Source organism: Strix uralensis, chromosome 28 (genome assembly GCF_047716275.1).
Source record: "Strix uralensis isolate ZFMK-TIS-50842 chromosome 28, bStrUra1, whole genome shotgun sequence".
Lineage (NCBI taxonomy): Eukaryota > Metazoa > Chordata > Aves > Strigiformes > Strigidae > Strix > Strix uralensis.
Window position 1 is genome coordinate 5743152 of NC_133999.1, and position 14920 is coordinate 5758071.

General features: G+C 43.0%; 1 protein-coding gene across 1 annotated transcript in view; it reads left to right on the forward strand.

The window, feature by feature from the left end:
- The window catches only part of ANTXR1 (ANTXR cell adhesion molecule 1), a 111691-nt gene that overhangs the window by 43224 nt on the left and 53547 nt on the right, over positions 1-14920 (forward strand). The window lies entirely within an intron of this gene.

A 14920-nucleotide genomic window follows, 5' to 3' on the forward strand; every position in this document is an offset into this window, starting at 1 on the left:
TGAACAAGAAGCAGGTCTGCTGGCTTCGTTAGCTAGTCTGTCTCCTCTACAGCAGTGGTGCTGCTAATTGTGAAAGACGTATGGCAGTTGTGATCACGCCCTTTGTCTGGAAACCAGTATGGTTGCTAAAAAAACACGGGAGATTCCCCACTGAAGTAGCTGGCTTATGGCTGGCATCCTTTGTCGCCAGTAGTGAATTGCTGCACTCAGTCTCTGGTGGAATCAGGCAAAGGACAATGAAACCATTTATATTGATGGTATTGCTCAAGATGCTGCTTCTGCTAAGTCATGGCTGTTGGGTATAGAGCAAGAAATGACTTACACTAAAGGAGGTGGTGGAGGCATTCACCTTCAGTTCAGAACAGTCATGCTTCAGTGTATTCAGCTTAATCTGTGGGAAGACCTGTCTTCTGTACAGGGAATGGTTGAGGCGCTGCTTTACTTCTGTGTACTGACTTAAACTGTCTTTTGGGAATCCAGAGTGGTGTTGCCAGAAAGACTTGAAAATCTGTCCACAACCTGCTTTTCTCCCTGTCCAGTAAAGGCACATTGTGTTTCCATACAGACTGAGTTAAAAGGCTAAATTTTATAACATTGGATTGCCAGCAGTCTTCTGTGGGCCACAAAGGCTGGTGCACAAGATGAGAAGAAGTCTTTTGTGTCACTTGATCTTGATACTTGTTCAACAAGGACAAGACTCTATGGAGAGGCAGTTTTCAAAGCTTACATGAGGGGTTATATTCCAAAATTTATAAAGGCTTCCTTCTGCCTTAAAAGAAGGGAATTTATTTTATGAGTTACTTTTTTGGTTCAAGTTCTCTTTGTTCACTGGCAAAAATGTAATTGTATGTTGTCAGCAAATTACAGGAATATTTTCCTATGTTTTGTGCATATGAGGCAAGACCTAGGAAAGAATTTTCTTAGAGAAAAATTATTCCTTCTTGATATGCTTTCTTCCAGGGATAGAATTATTATTTCTAGGTTATAGGAGATGAAATATCTGTTCCTTTTCTATTGTTTTAATAGCTGTGAGGAAACTTTTGAAAATGCCTATGCTTCATGGCAGCACCTACTTCTCTGATGCCTCCAAGCTGCAAAACTGGATTTGCAGTGCAGCTAAACCACCAGAATTCAAATCCAGATCCTACATCCAAACCTAGATGCAGCGACGTTCAGTGGCTGCTTTGAAAATTATATCACAGGCTTCACTAATCAAGGATGTTTCTTCTGGGTAAACAGGCATTTTGTCTTTGTAGTAGTGTTTATTTTTTTCAAGTTCTTTTTAAAGATGAAACTGTTTACTGAGTCGAAAATCCCCTCTTTAATTAAGGTTACAAGGGTTTCAGTCCTGGAAATACCGATATACAAAATGTGCACCAAATGACTTAATTAATTGACTTCAGACCTGAAAGTCTGTTTGAAGCTCTGCAGCCAAAGTGGAACAGTCAGAAAGCTGTGGAATGAGGTGATGGTAACAAGCAGGGGAAAAAAAATAAGGTTTTCTTCCCTGTGTACAAACCAGCAATCAGTGCTTTGGGTTTCCATTCTGTGCTTTATTTCAGAAATGATCAGGTTTGAAAAGAGGCCTGGAGTGTCATCTCAAAAAGTTTCCCAGATGGCAATTGGCAGTGACTTAACATGGCAGCCCCACACTCCCTTTGATGTGCATGCCTTGAACCCCAACCTCCTTGCTCTCCAGAAATGGCTATTTAATGGGAAGGAGCAAAGGAGGGGCTTGATGGCATGATAAAAGTTACCATTTCTTTCTTTTCTTTTGGTAGCTCCACAACAAAACCTCCCTATGCAGCGTGTAAATAAACTGCAAATATCCCATTTTCCCTATGAACAATACCTATCCTGTTCTATGAACTACCCATTTTTGAGGACTATCTGGAGGTAATCCAGGGAAGAAAATTCAATTAAGAGCATAGCTGAAGCAGACAGCCACATTCCCAGCAAGTAAAGACCAAAACGAACAGCCAGACTTTGACTCCTAAGTTACAAATGTAGGTATTCGAAGATGAGGACATATAGAGCCTAGATACTGAACTATCTAATAAGCTTTTTCATCACCCTAGCTGGCAAAAAATTTAGTGTAGGTTTTCATGCTAAGGAAACTGGGCCAGTTTCTCTTAGGTCAATAGAGCAAAGCTATTTTATACTAGTGTAGGTCCCGACCTTTATTTAGTATGTGAAGACTCCTAGGAACGAGGCAGCTAAATAAATGTCAGTTTTATTGAGCAGTGAAAACTCTAGAAGAAAGAAAACACTTTTTGTCTTAGGTCACTTTTTGGAACCAAAAAAGGGATCAAAGCCTTTGCCTTTTCTAGAAGCACATCGCGGCTTCAGTGCTGTAGCTCAGCAAGACCCAACTCCTGCAATTGCCAGAAGCAAGGAGGGAAGAGCACTTGGTACTCCTGTGATCACATTGTGTTTTCTAACACCAAGTGCCAGCTGCTGAAAATGGGATACTGGGATTTTTTGCCTTGCCCAGTGCTGTCATTTTTGTGAGGTTGCCAGTTAAAAGTGCTTTTTGCAGACTATGCTGCCTTCGTATTCAAATACTGAATGCGTGGCAGAAAGTGTTCTGTGCACTGGTCCCCTTTAGGAAATGTTACTGGTTTGTGTCTCTGAGTGCAATAATGCACATGCCTCTCTGGTATAAACTGAGTCCCTCTGGGAACAGACAGAGCTTTTGCTTGAGCCTGCATTGCCTAACTGAAGTAATTATTTGCACTTTTTCCCCTTGAGGTGTAAAATCTGCTACAGCATTTCAAGGGAGAGAAAATGAGGGAAGGTTAGGAATGAAGACACACGTAATGGCTGATTTAATCTCCTCAGACTGAGGCACACTTAAATACATCTCACTTTCCAGCATTAAGTGATACTACTTGTCAAATCTGTCAGCACCAAATTAGACCCCACTTTTTGAACACTGGTTGGGGTTTTGGGTTTTTTGTTTTGTTTAAAGGAATCATACCTACATCTAAAACAGCCTCAGAGCTTCTACCTATGTTTTCAAATCCGGGCACTTTGGAATCCACTTCCTGAACTGCAGGTGGTCTGTTGTGCTTCGAGGGAGTTCTTGTTTTCCCTAGCTTTCTGCTTCCTGAAATGTGGCAGGCTTCAAGGATTGCAGTCCAAAAAAAAGTGCAAGGGGTGTCAAATTAAACTGCAGGGGTTCTGTTGTATTCTGCCTTTTGCTTAATTGCTTGTGCTTTCCAATATCAGAGTACAGGCATGACTGTATATGCTTTTATACCTCATTTTCCATGGGACTCAAGGAATCACTGCTTTAGGTTCCCAAAATAAAACTGCCAGCGGTGCTTAAATTTTGTTTTTTAAAGTGAGCCTTCAGGTTTTCTTGGTACTTCACTGCAGTTCTCTATGTTGAAAGGTAATTGATTTTTCTTTAACAAAAGAAAACAGAAGAAGGTGTGGAAGAGACTTGTAAAGATGCTTTTGTTTCAGAGGATCTTTCAGCATTTCCATTTTAAACCACATTTTGGGAAGACTTGCAGTCACATAAAAGTGGTCGCAGCTGGATCAGGTGGAGCAAAATCTCCATTTAAAAAAGAATCAAAATTCTTCTCAGTTGGCCCAGTTGTTTTCAAGCCTGAGGTATGAATCATAGGAGGTCTTTGGGGATTTTATTTTTTTTCTTCCTTGGGATTTTCAATATGAGTTTTTAGAGACAAGAGAGTTGATTACACACGGGAGGCCCTTTTAAATCCCTTGTGATAAGTATCAGTCTGGAATTTGCCAGGGCACATTTGCCTACAAATGAAACTCCAAATACAAGGTCTGTCTGATGCCTAAAGAAGTTATCGGTCAGAACAAAGCTTGACGCCTCGATTTCATGCAGGAGTTTAGTTAAAGGTGGAGTTGTCATTTTCTATGGAATTGCATGGGACTACTCAGTTTTTGGAGTGCAGTCTTTACCTCAAAGAACAGAGAAAGAAAGAAAGAAAGAAGATAGGACCAGGTTAGTAGAGGAGAACTTTTTTGTTTTGATGAATGTGACTCCCTCTCCCACCCTCTTGTTAGTTCCTTGGGAATAGTGCTTTTGTTGTGGTTTGTTACCATCTTGGCTTTTCTGCTGGTTTTGGTGGCTTAAAGTCTAATGGGAAACCTGGCTGAAGAGTGCTTGGTGCCCTCGAGGTGCTAAAGCATCAGAGCATGTATCTGTCTGTCAGGAATGGAAAATAAAGGCACACTGGAGAGAGACCAGGGTATTGCACCCACTGCTTTGAGATTATAAAGCCAGCCTACCCCAGGTAATCACAGCCCCACAGGTGGCTGGGGCTGCAGCAGACATTCTCACAGATCCCCAAGTGGTGCAGGGCAAGAGAGACAGGTACTTCAGGGGGGAAGAAGTTGGGAGGGCTGTGTCCTGCTCAACCTCACCGGGTGCCTGCAGTAACCCTGGACAGCCAGGCTCAGTAGGCAGGGGCTGTGTGTCAGTAAGGAGCTCTGTGGACAAAAAAGGGGTTTTGCTTGTTGGAAGAATGCAGTGATTTCCATTTATCTGTCAAAAATGGGCCAGACGCAGGAGCTGTTGTGGTTGGGCGAAGCATTTGTTTTATTAAGTTATGGAATGCAGATGAAACCCTCTAGCTTAGAGCAGAATGATACTGCATGTAAATATCAAGCTTGCTTGTGCCCTCTCTTTTTTTTTGCTGACTGCACACCCTGGACTGAGGATTACTGACTGGCTTCGGTAAAGCTGCTAACAGTGCCTGGGTTTACTTCAGAAGCAAGAGGATAACACTGTGTAAATCAGGGGCTGCAGACAGAAGTTTAATCCTGCTCCCCACTAACTTACATATTACCCAGTTAAACTAAGACAGGGCTGTCCTGAGTGTAATTTAGGGTGTTATTTGGCTCAGGCTGTGGGACCACTGGCAGCTACCCCAACAGAACAGGAGAATGGTTGGAATGAGTGTTCTTAAGGTTTGGAGACAGCGTGCTGTTTATATGCTTAGCTGGGGGATATAAGATGCCAGCATCTCCAGTATGACAAGGCTCAGCTGGCTGGAAGTATTTGGTGAATTTGTCTCTTGGCTTGCTTGTCTTGGAGAGTTACTAATTTATTCCTCTCAATATCTGTACCTTTTAAACAATGTTTTTCTTTAATTTGAAAGTTCCCTGTGGGGGAAGGAATCCCCCCTTCCGTACAGAGGCTGCATTACCTAAGCAAAAGAGAGCAAAACTGTGCAGGGACATCCAGGTGACCTCTGTTGCTGGCAGAAGGTGCTAAATGGCAGCCCTGAGTATGGAAGCCCCCAAAGGCCAGGCACGGGTTAGGGACAAGCGTTGCTTCTGAAGAAATGTCCTTACGGCCGTGGCATTACACAGGCCCAGAGAGAAGCTGGGCTTGTTCCCCTGCGTTCTTTTGGACAAGGTAATCTCTTCTCTCTAGAATCCAGTGTGGATTTAAAACCCTCTTTCCAGTCCTTGGAATCAGTTGTGACTGCTTGGACTGAGATTCCAGGAGGAGGCTACCCTTGAAAGCATTCTTCAGGAGGCTTGTAGATGTATCCTGGGTATCTGTTTAGCAACTGGGTCCTCCAGTCAAGTTCAAGCGTCAAGGAGGTATTTTGGTTATAACTAATGTTTAGTTATCAGTACTTGCCGCTATTTGTCTCTGTTGCTTGACTCAAACTAGACAAAGGCACCTTCTGGGCACAAGACACACACTCCCACACCACTTTCTGCTGATATTCTTTCTTACTTGGCCTTTGTACTCCAGTCACAATTACAGATCTGACTTGCTCCAGGTGCTGTGTAACCACAGAAGACAAAAGACAGCTCCTGCCCCCAAATTGCTCCCGTCCAGCTCCTTGCAGCAAGGCTATTTACTTCAAATGTTACAATGCTCTTGCTGTCAGCCAAGTGCTCTCAGCTTTCCAGTGCCTCGGAACGGTGTCATCTGCCAGCGTGGGCCGGGAAATGAGGTGCCTTTGTTCTCCGTTGCAGAGGTCTCTGTGCAGTATTTTGACAGAGGCCATGCGTGCCTGGTAACTGAATAAAGCTGTCAGTGATTACAACAAGGGCTTCAGAAATAATTGGACACATTTAGGTGTGACTTTACAGTGCTTGAACGGTATATTTTCACATACCATGAAAGACTGAATTCTTGTTGTCATGATCAGTTTTCTCTCTCTTAGGTTTTAATATTAGAATTTTTTTTTAATGTGCCTGCATTTACAAAAGAGACATTAAGGCAGAAAATAGATTAATGTAGCCTCCAGTCCCAGTCTGGAAGTTGACAACTTACATTGCTACACGTGTTGTCATGTAGTTGCTCGCTTTCTACCCTTTATCTGACAGACCACAATACCTTCATTGGGTGGCAGATAATTAATGATGAGAGTTTAAAAAGTAGTTTCATTCTACTGCAGATGTCAGTGGACCTTTGAAGGCCCCAAGAACTATAGTTTACTCTCTGCTAAACATAAAAAACTCATCTTGTAACAGTAATAATATAAAGCATAGGACCACAAATGCAATGGGAATGGCACATCCTCAGCTTCCACTAGCGTAAGACTAAAAAAAAAAAAGAAATTATTTCTTCTTCCTCAGCTATTAGTCTCCTCATACCACCAATTTCCTATGGAAAGTTGCCCTGCATCAGGCTTTAGTGGTATGAACAGTGTATGAACAGTGGTTTTCCCACTGCTTGAAAAAGAATTAACAAGGAATGGCTGGTGGAGTTGGGAAGCTCTTAAAAAGGGATTTACTCCTGTTCCCATGGTAGGAGTATGAAGAACTGAAAGAAGGAGAAAGTATTAAATGCTGCTTTATGAATGTGTATGCATGCAGATGTGCGCAGAGCAGGTTGCTCACCAAACATTGTCAGGAAAGGGAATGTGCAATAGAGGAAATAATTTACAAGGCAGCATTTAGAGGCAGGAAGTCAGTCCTACTCTGCTGACTGGAGGGCTGCTGCCAAGTTCTTCAGTGCAAAAAGGGAGCATCTCGGAGAGAAGCCAGGATGGGAATTAAAATAAGTCTTTGTTCATTTTCTAAAATGCTCCCAGAAGAGGAAAAACCACTAATGACCTCTTGCACTAGTAACTCAGACTCAAAATGGGAAGGGAAGGGAAAACTGCAGGGCTGCAGTGACAGCGTAAACCAGGTCCTCCTGGGCAGCTCTCGACTGGAAGAGCGAGGAGCATCACTAGGTGATGCTCTCATACTCCCGGTAGCACCTAGTGAGCAACACATGATGTTTCTTTGCAAGAAGGTGAGACAATGGAGGTACCCACAGTGGGCTGGGAGAGCATTTCTGTGGCAGGATATTACACCTGCCTTAGTCTAGCATTGACTGAACCTCATTTTTATTTGCCATGTATATCCCGTTCATATGGATGTCTGCGCTGTTCCTTCAGGAGAAGGGCCAGGGGAATTACGCTTATAAAAAGGAGCACGTTTCAGCTGAAAAGGGGCATGTTGGGTCAGGGCAGTCTGGGGAAGCGATTGCATTTGGGAGGCATATGCAGTGCCTTAAACTGGGCTTGCCCTTGCACGCTGGGGTCCTATCCAGTGCCAGCAGATACCAGCCCCTCCTCACCTGAGATGCTGGTGCTCCAAAACCCCTCTTGGATGGGAAGATCTCAAGGTGGTTAAGCACACTGCCGGGCAGTGAGCCCTTCCGCAGTGCTGGATAGGATTTCAGATTTTGGAAACCAGAGGAGAGCTGCTGGTAGCAGTTGGGCCAAGCCAGTCCCTGGCTGTGGAAAAGGGGCTTCTTGAAACGTTGTGTGTGGAAGTGAATGGATGCAGTGGCTTATTGCACGTGACAGCAAGTTGAGGCAAGAGAAGGTCTTGCATAGGCAGATCAGAGAGCTGGTTATCTTATAATGAAGCAGTTATCTCGGTGGCAATCATTAATAAATGGCTTGGGGTGATCAGTGAGGTGACAGGTGGGGAACAGGCCTACCATTCTCGAAAGAAATAGTCCCTCTGGTCTCATATTTCCAGTTGCAAGGGTGCAGGAGCCACTGGAGTCAGCTAAAAAGGAGAACTTTTAACCTCGACACACTTTGTATTTGACAAAAGGAGGTGGGTACTGGCGCAGCTTTACTACATCTAGGTATCCTGGTTTTCTTCCTGTGGCTGTTTGAAACACTGAAGGAATTTGCACCTTTGAGTTAAACAATAGTGGATGGATTTGATCTTTAAATATGAAGAAAGAAAAAGTTTGAAAATCAAGAAAGTACTGCAGGCTTGTAGTAAAAACTAATGATGCCCTTCACTGAAGGGTTTTTTCTTATTCCGAAGGAATGTAAATCAGTGCTAAAGTATGGGTTTTTTCAATTGTGACTTTGTTCTGGGCTGCACAATCAAGGCTCTGCTAGTTATCAGTGTTGCTAAGTCTGCAGGCAATTAAAGTGCATTCACTATTGTATCAATAGAGGCTTTATGAAACTGCAGAGTAAATTTAATGAGCACTTTCCTAGGCCCTTGACCTGTATATTATTAGTTGAGATATTGCTCTGTGGGAACTCCAGGGCATATGATTTCAGGTTTGTTTCTAAAAGAAATTGCTCTTAAATGCTTTATGCTGCAGGTATAGTTGGCAGTGAATGTTTTCCCTAACACAGGTCACCCGAAGAGTTAAATGTGCAGAGATTATTTCATCCTAATATTGCTACATGGGCTGTTTTATAATACCCTTAAGTGTGGTAGGCATATTACAAACAGCATGTTCCTATGGTTTGGAAAGTAGAGATACACAGGAGAGACCAATAAATTGGAGGTGGGGGTGGAAGTCTTGAAAAAGTTTTAATTTGGAAACATCAAAATAGCTCGTGGATATGCAGACTTTTTTTCCTGTGATAGTGCTAAAATTAACTAGAAAGTCAGTGCTATAATCTCTGCACGTATGTGCACCTCTAGTAGTGAAATCCCATTTAACATTTAAGTTGAAACAGAGCACTTTGAAACTGTGTTTGAAACAACATTTTATTTTATTGAAGTGTTTTTCTGTTGAAAATGTGATTTCAATTTAAAGTGAGTTTCAGAAGGAAACTTATCCCAAACACGTCTTTTGTGTGGGTTCAGGTCACGCTGGCACGCTCTTCACCTTGTCAGACTCATGGCAAGCCACCTGTAACAGCCTGTGAGGAACTTCTCCTGTTCAGCTGGGGGGAGAGGTACATGAGTGTTAGCTCAAGGAAGGTGCTCCTGAGATTTTTTTTTTTAAGTGCTGCTTTAAATGCTACAAATCTCATAGACATGCACAGAGGCAAGACATTCCAGAGCTGTAGCATGCTGTTTTCCTTCCTTTCCTTCCTTGCGAAGAAGTAAACTGAATTCAAGCCATAAATGGTTGCTGTTATGACAAAGTCTAATTCCACAGAATTTTGTCTGCTATTATTCCAGTTGCTATTTACCTCCTGAAATGGATTTAACATACTTCTTAAGGACTGCCTTCAGGCACAAATGGAAACCAAAATAACTGCTTAGGTTTCACCCCAAAGGTTTTGTTGTTTAGCTACAAGTGTTGGGGGACAAGAGATGACTGTTTCAGAATAGGAGCTCCTCAGTACTTCCTCAGTCAAAACAGAAACATCTATAACCAAACATGCACTGTCAGGAGGAGTGCTCAAGCTGCCGGCATTTTTTCAGTGCAAGTATTTGTGCAGACTGAACCTAAAAAGAGCCCTCAAGAGGCCTCTGCCTTTGTGCTAGCTGATTTCAGGCCTGTGATGTCCCAGCCACAAAGCCAAGGCTCGCACACTCACCTCCAGGACAAAATCTGAGGCCTGACAAGTTGCTGTGACCTCTGCCTGCAGCTGTAGGGTGTGATTATTACGATGCTCATCCAGAGTGCTGAAGGCTTGCAGCTCGCTCTGATCCGTGCTGCTTCCTGCAGTCAGGCTGTTAAAACTGTCACACCTGAAGTTTGACAATTAACAGGTAATGGCGTGACCAGTAGAGACCTGAGCAGATGGTCAGTGGCATGAAGTCTTCCCTTGTTTTTAGCCTTTGGCTCAGAATAGGTCTCGTGGTGGTAAAATTCAGGTGTCAGGAGCTTTGCATCGGAAACAGTAACAGAATTTGGAGCATTTTACCAAACCAGATGGGATGTTCAAGGGAGCTAGAAAACCAAAGAGGAGGGCAAAGGCCTTTGGACCTCAGCACCTCTGAGTGTGGGGAGGTGCCTGTCATCTGAAGACTACTGAATCCTGGTACTGCTGGAAGTATGTACAACTGAGGAGGGGAAGCTCACCAGTCTGCAGGGTGTTCTCATGTTGTGTTTTTTCATACACTATCCCACCAGACCCTATTGTATTTAATGCAGGATCCCAGATACAATGCCTTATGGGTGAGGCACTAGCCTGGGACTGGACAAACTTGAATTCTACCATCAGTTCTGCCATCTCTGCCTTTCAGAACTCTTGTGAACACTTCTGTTTAGCTGGAAACTTTTAAGTATTTCTTCTGAAGGAAAAGTTCGGCTTGGTTTTGTAAGCGTAAACACAGCAATCAAGGATTAGAGAATTGTTTTCCCTGACCGAAGATTTTTCCTGGTAACGGGGAGTAATGATTGCTCCTCCTTCCCACCATGTGTTTGCCTGCTCTGTTTGGTGTGTGAACTCTTCAGGCCAAGGGCTGTCTCTTGCTCTGGGTTTACACAGCATGTGGTGAAGTGAGGCTTCTCTGGTGTTTACACTGGGCTGTAAAGCAATAACGCAGGTTGCTGGCAAAGCCCTTTGTAAGCGGGCTCTCATCTCCTTTCAGCTGGGGAAAGAGAGGAGGGAAAGAGATCATTGCCAGAGGGGCGTCTCATTTCACAGTGTAGTAAACTTGGAAAAAAGGAGCTGAGAACACCTATGCTGGGTGACCTAGAACAGGTGTTTCTTGCTCACATCCCCTGCTGAGCTTGGCTCCCACTCAAGCAGCTTCACATAGACGCTGATCAGAGCAGAACAGTGCATTCAGTGAGTTTTCATTTCCTTTTAGAAATTAGGCCAGATTGTTTCTGTTATATTAAAAAAATTCCTCTGTGTGATGAAATAAATGATAGACATCAGTTTCTGTTGCTGTGATGGGGGAGTCCCCAAGAGAGTTGGGCAGAAATGGAGAGTGTTTCCTTCACAATAAAAGCTGCCTGAGTCTCTCTGGTGTGAAAAGGCAGGGTCATCCTTTGTCTTCCCCTCCCCTATTGACTAAAGGACATTAAAATAGTTTATCCTTTCTCTCCAGGGAGAAAACTTCTGTCTGATTTTGGATGCTCATTCAAAACTGTAGTCAAGATTTTCATAAAGCTTTTTAAAAGCACTTCATTCTTTTCCTACTAACACGTCTGAAGGCTTTCAGCATGTTATTGCTCTTCCTTCTTGGAAAATGTAAAAAAGACTGGGATACAGGGGCCATTCACATCTTCCCTGGCTCTGGAATGACGTTAACCATGTTTCTCCTCTTTGTAAAGCGCCGAAGGTTTATCAGTGATGTGTTATTTAAGTTGTTATTACTGTAGAGTCACCCTGAAGTGACACTCGGTTATACAGCTGTCCACGCTGCTGCTCCCAGTCCTGAGTAGCAGTGCAGATGGTTCTGCACTCCCAGCCCTCAGGCAGTTATGGCAGCAGCTTTCCAGCCTGCCCTGGAGGAGCCACCATGGGGCTGCCTGACAGCCTGAGGTCCTCTGCTGCAGTCGGCAGCTGGGAAGGCTCCCACAAGCTCTTCTGCAAAGCACAGGGGACTGACAGACTGCCTGTAGTCCTGAGAGCAGCTAGCTGAGAGGGTGCATCGCTTCTGTTTGCTGGAACAGTGAGTGCAGAACCAGATTAAACAGGGTATTTAAGCTTCTTACTTTCCAGTGAAGCCTGTAGGAGTTAGGACTAAATACCGAACCCAGCCTTCAAGGCCTATGAAAGCCAAGCTCTTGATGCATGTATTTAACAGAAGTCCATCCCTCTTAGGCACAGCATGAAGTCAGCACATTTAAACACATGCTTAAAGTTAAATCCATTTACTGCTGTGGTAACAAGCACGCATGCTACCCACCTCCCTCTCCCTATAAATCAACAGTGCATTAATTCGTCAGCCACAATACATGAGCACATTTATTAGATACATCTAGTACTTCATTCATCACTCCTGAATGTCAGTAGTTGAAGATTTTGAGGGTCCATGCACTTTGGGGTTGTTATTCCAGGTTACCTTTCTGGAATAGCTAATGTATGCTGCAAATGCCAGTGCAGTAAAGTGAGAAACTAGGAAATAAAATCTTAAACAAAAATAAGAAGACTGGAAAAAACAAAACAAACCAAAACCAAAAAAATGCCCATCTGGTGCATAGTAGCATTTGTTAGAACACCCTCAGAAATAAACCATAGTTCCACTGAAATGCTGATGAACTGATCTGTGTTTGTTTATGAACTGATTTATCTTTGTTTCTGTTAGAAGCATTGAGGATATCTGAGATGAAATAGGGGGCTTAAAATCATGGATTCTGTCTTAGCTTTGTCTTTCCGCGTGATTGCGTACATGCGTCCTGGGGCAAAATTTTAGGAGCTTGGTCTTAGGCAGCAATCTTTGAGCAACCTGGTCTAGTGGAAGGTGTCCCTGTGCATGGCAGGGTGTTGGAACTCGATGATCTTTAAGGTCCCTTCCAACCCAAACCAGTCTGTGATTCTGTGACGATCTCAGTAGGCAATAGCAAAAGAACTCTGGAGGATGAGGCATCTCCTGCGTGGCATGGCCATCACCAGAGTGCTCATCCCTGCTTGCTGACTGTCGAAGGAATGTGCATGCACCTGGTTTATCCTAAGCTTTTTGTTAGAGAGGCTCTTTCCAGGGATTGCAGGCATGCCTTAGAGGAGTGTGTTCCTCTGTAGGCCAGCACCTCTTAGAATGTCTGTGGGTAGAGTTAAGGCAATAGCCGATGCTGTTTATGGGCCCAGACTTTGCCAGCCCTCCCCTCTTCTGTCAGAGTACCTACAGTCCAAGGCATGGGCCACGTTTCTGTCTTGCGACAAAAGGATTCCCCCAGTCGCAGTCTGACTTCTCACAGTCCATAACAGTTCCATGATAACTCCTGAGTGAAAGCATATATACATACACATATATATACACATATACAGACACATGCAAACACACACACACACACCCCTACTATGAGGAAATGCCTCTAATGTGTCCTGTTTTGGATTTCTTGATATCTTTATATTTTACAGTCTCTTCCAGTGGTTGTTTTCCATTGTACTTCAACAGCCAGCAATACTTGTAGCATTTTCTTGGCCTTCTTGGACTCTGGCAGGGAAAAGGAGGCTTCAAGACACAGCTGCCTTGCTTTCTCTACCAGCTTATTTGTTTCAAAGTCTACACGGTAGAGTTTTAACATGTCAGATATGTAGCACGTTGAAAGGTCATTTAAAGAGCCTGCTCTTTTTCATTTTACTGTTTCTTGATACAATAGCAAGGCATTTCAAAACAAAGTCTCTGGGCATTGTCTAGGTCTTCAACACTTGTCAGGAAGCAAGCTGCCAAAGTTTTACACTTAGCGTTTGGCAGAAGTTTGGCTGAGTACCTGAGCTGTCCGGCTTTTCTCAGCCATTCAGGTCTAATGGAGTTTTAGGTTGTTGATCTCACTGTGGGTGCAAGCACCACAGTTTTATCTCAGTGTAAGCAGTCAGGATGAATCCCTATGGGATAGCAGTACTGATTTCAGATAAGTGTGTATTCAGGGACTAGCCACGCTTTGTCTCTATAGGTATTCACTAGTTTAGTGTTAAAATTATCTTTTTTTGTCTTTAAAATGAAAGTTATTTTTTTGGTCTGGATTGACAGCCTTTATTCAGTAAGTGTTAAACACAGCTCATTGAATTATTCTGTGGTTCAGTGTTTCCATGAGCATTTGTATTGTTCTTCCAAATTTTGATTAAAAAAAATAATGGAATGCAAACAGACATTTCGAATGCTTCAGCCCTTTTTAACCAGCTCTAAGACTGGGAGAAAGATTTCAAAATGTCAGTGGAACTTTTGCAAACTATTTTAGAAGGCATATTTTCCTTCTTGTTTATTATTCAGCTTGAATAAGTGGCAGTTTCTATCTAAGCATAGTTCTAGCTGTATAAAACCATAGATATTACACAGAATGATCACAAAATTCTAGCAGAAACTGACAAAATACAGATAACACAAACCAAAAGCAGAGTTCAGGCCACTTTGGATTATTATGGTAGGATTTATTGTGTATATACGCTTTGTCCTGTTCTGACTTGCTAGGGTTTCCTCAAAGCCTTGTTTGCAGCAGTGATAGCAGTCAGAGTTGGTGAGGGGTAGAATTTTCAGTTCCTGATTAAGGGTCTCAGTTTGGTGCTTTGTAGGTATGGCTGAGCCAGAAAATTCAGCTCATATTTGTCTGGAATATTTTGATGTTTGTTCAAATGTAAGAAATGGAATTAATCCAACCAGCATTTAGGAGGCAGCAGGGGGGAAGTGTTCTGGTTTTGATATCTGAAGGGGTTTTATTCCTGCAGACTTGCCAGGCAACACTGGCTTTAGCAAGAGGCATTACCTGAGTGAGAAATGTAAGATTTGGCAAATCAAACCGTTCTATGTCCTCCGGACTGTTTTGCTGCTGTGATACACAGAATACCAGCTGGCCACATCAGCTGCCTTGCAGAGAAACAGATGTGTTAGGGTAACATAAATTGGTCTTTACAGGTTGTCTTGGAAAGGAAAAAACAAAGTAAAAATAAATTCTGTTTTTAAAAACAAACAAAAAAATTCCCAGAACAAAGCAGTTAAAAGGCCGCTTTGTTTCGTATTTTTGCAAATTGATTTTAGAATATTCTTAATGACAAAATATTTGTTTCAATATTGGGGCAAAAGGGACAGACCACAATTAGACATAAAAAGCCTTATTTCTCCTACAATTTCATGGCAGCAAACAGTCAGG